Source organism: Drosophila bipectinata, chromosome 2R, assembly GCF_030179905.1.
Source record: "Drosophila bipectinata strain 14024-0381.07 chromosome 2R, DbipHiC1v2, whole genome shotgun sequence".
NCBI classification, from domain to species: domain Eukaryota; kingdom Metazoa; phylum Arthropoda; class Insecta; order Diptera; family Drosophilidae; genus Drosophila; species Drosophila bipectinata.
This window is the reverse complement of record NC_091737.1, coordinates 1,529,716-1,533,350: the sequence shown is the minus strand read 5'-3', so window position 1 is coordinate 1,533,350 and position 3,635 is coordinate 1,529,716.

Genomic DNA, 3,635 nt, shown 5'->3' with positions numbered 1-3,635 from the left:
TTGAGTCGGCTGCGCCCCAGCTCAGAGCAGTAACAAAGGAGGTGAGCGACTGTCTCTTCCTATTCTACATCCCAACAGCTCCTGCAGTAATTATAGTGTGGCACCGCTAATCTAGCCGCGTGTGCTCCTATTAACCAGTGTCCCGTGATGAGGGTGATATTCTCTCGTGGTCCCTATGTCCGGGCACCCATATGAGGTGGTTGTCGTGCACTGCCATCTCGTTAAGCGATCTGCGACAGTGATTTACTATCCTGGAGTTGCATAAAAATCCCTCAAAAGCTTTGAGTGCCGCTTGACTGTCTGAGAAGTGCTGGAGACCTAAGTGATTCCGCGATAGCTATTACTTTTGCTTGAAACACACTACAGTGGTCGGGGAGTCTGAGGGACTCATTTAGACACAGCCGCTTGAGCCGCTCATTTATCCCACCTGTCTATTCAACTTTGAACCGTCTGTGTAAATATGAAGGGAACTGGCTGGTTCCGGGATTTGTGTGGCACATTCCTCCCTCGTTGGAATGGATACCTTATATTTTAAGGTGGGACGATCAAAAGGTATACAGAAGTCTTTAGCCCCCGTAGGCGTAAAGTGGTGTAGACCCGTCTCGCGTAGCCTAATTGCCGATAGCGTGGCTATCTTGGCCCCCACTATCTCTACAGGTAATAGGTCGAGTCTGTTGGTCTAGGGCGTCTGTTGGTGTGGTACGTAGACTGCTTGTTATCTTTACATGAAGTTTTGAGAGCAGGCCAACCGAATACCACCCCGTAGAATAGGACTTATGACCGCTGTGTAAAGCCATCTGACTATATTTGGAGACATTCTCCATTTGAGTTCAATTGTTTTTTGGCATGTATAGAGCGCGGTTGTTGTCTTGCTTGCTCTTGTGTTTGACTTCCAGTCCAGTTTCCTGTCTAGTGTAATCCCTAGGTACTTGGCGTTACCGCTGAGGGAGAGTGTTTCCCCTGATAGTTTCGGAAGCCTTAAATTTGGTATTTTGTACTTCCTAGTGAAGAGGACAAGCTCGGTTTTGGATGGGTTTACACCTAGTCCGTGCCTAACTGCCCATGTTGAGAGTACCCTCAGTTTGTCCGTCATGCAGTTGCATAGAGTCTGAGAAAATTTTCCAGAGAAGGCAATTGCGACACCATCAGCATATGCAATAACCTTGCAACCACCACCTTCTAGGGATCGTAGTAGGTTGTCTATTCCTAGTCTCGTCAACGCATTGATTATCGTACATGGCAGGATGTTATTGAACGCACCTTCTATGTCTAGAAAAGCAATGAGTGTGCATTCCTTCTCACTAAGTGCCTTTTCAACGAACTTAGTGATCCCGTGGAGTGCATCTCCGTGGATCGGCTCTTTCTATACGCATCCTGTGATCACGTGATATCATCTGGGTTGATGGTAAGATTAATTTGGAGGCCGATTAGTCTCTCCGTTGTCAAGACAATGGTCCTCAAGAGGAGGAAGGATGACAGGCTTATAGGTCTGAAGTCCTTAGGGGTGCAGTGTGATAGTTTTCCCGCTTTGGGTATGAATACGACCTTCGTCCACAATCAGAGAGCCTGTGAGAGCCTCTAGGGTTTCTTTACTGGACGTGGTCCATCTACCTTCCGAGATTTTAATGTATCCTACATTTGGTGCAGTTGTTGCGAGGACCTTTCTGAGTCGGGAGGCCTCCGATGTCAATTAAATGTTTCGTGCAGAACTTGGTCCAGGCATTCCTCTTTGCCCTACTCAGTTTTTTGTTGTACTGTCTGAGTTCCGCTTTGTGCACTTTCCAGTGTCAACCATGGCATCCAGGTCTTTCCTGCTGTCAACGTTCGTTATTGGAGGTTTCCCCAAAGATCTTTCTTATTTTTTCTTATATAACTCCCAGTTCGCTTTTCTCGCGTTGCGTACTGTTAGTCGATTGAAATTCTCGAAATTGACAATTAATTCTTTGTATCGATGGTCCGAAAAAGAGTGTTTCTAACAATCCTGTCAGCTAGGGAGTAAAGGGGCCCATCCCGGGCGAGCATGTTCGACGAACATGTTGTGCTCGACGAAATTTTTCCTGTGGATGGTAGTGTTCGTTGTCAAATTTTGTGTTCGTCAAAATGTTCGAATGGAATTGAAATCGTTCTATTTTGACAACGTTGGCAACAACATGCTCGTAAATGGATAGCAATGTTGGCACGAACGTCAGTTGGAAAAACGTTTTGGTAGAGCAAAATGAATAAAAAGTTCCTGCTAGATTTTATTTATTGCATAAAAAATGAGCCTCTGCATCCTTTTTCGCTTCATTATACCCTTGCAGAGAGTATTATAATTTTGTCCAAAAGTGTAAAACGCAGTGAAGGAGATATCTCCGACCCTCTCCGACCTCCTGAGTTAATATGAGCATGTCCGTCTGTCTGTCCGTTTCTACGCGAACTAGTCTCTCAGTTTTGAAGCTATCGTCTTGAAACTTTGCACACACCCTTCTTTCCTTTGCACGCAGTATATAAGTCGGAACGGCCCGGATCGGCCGACTATATCCTATAGCTGCCATATAACTGAACGATCGGAAATGACCCAACTTTCGTGTTTTTGAAGATAGAAAGCTGAAACGTAGTACAGATTTTATTTTTGGTCAGTTGATCCAACCTACCAAATTTCATAAGGATCGGCCGACTATATCCTATATCTGCCATATATCTGAACGATCGGAAATGGTACTTGGTAGCAGTGTTGGGCAAATTTTAATTGAAGATCAATTAAAGATTAACAATTAATTAATTGGTAAATGTAACCACAACAATTAACAATTATTCAACTGTAATTGTGAAAATTTTCAAATAACAATTATTTAATTGTTAACTGTATTAGTAACGATTAACAATTTATTAATTTTCAATTGTTTTGTTAAATTTAATTAAAAATAACAATTATAAAATACCGAATAAAATAAAAGACCGATCCAAATAATAATCAATAATTTTAATTTAACATGATTAGACAGACAAAAGCAATTTAAAATTTCTTGTAATAATTTAAATTACACTTCAGTACCACTCTCTTCTCGAACATACTGTCTGATAGTTTGTGACTCTTTGGCAGATTTGTCATTGTCGCAAAAGAAAAAAGACGTTCCACTGCAGCTGACGATGGCAAAGGTGTGTTGTATTTAATAAAAACACTTTTTATCTCAGGATATCTATTGAGAAGTTGTAAATCTTGGCTTTCCTCGGCAAAAAAATGCAACATCAAAAGTTCTGCTTTAGTCATTGGGGCATCAGAGGAGCATCCGTTTTTACTTGAGTTTGAAATATCCGAGTCTGAGTCAGAGTCAAAATTAAAAAAAATATTTTCTTGGGTACTTTTTGTTGTTGCTACTGTTGCTACTGTATTTTCACTCATTTGTTTGGAAATGTATTTTTCTACCAAGTTGGTAGAAATATCAACTTTCGTATTTTTGAAGATAGAAGCTTGGGACTTTCTTTTAGATTTTTTATTGTAATTAATTGGTTTTATTATGACGTAATCATAAGGATCCGCCAACTATATCCGATGCTTGCGATATATATCCGGTTTTAACTGCAAGGGTATATAAACTTCGGCTCCGCCCGAAGTTAGCTTTCCTTTCTTGTTTTTTTTTTATTTACTTATATTT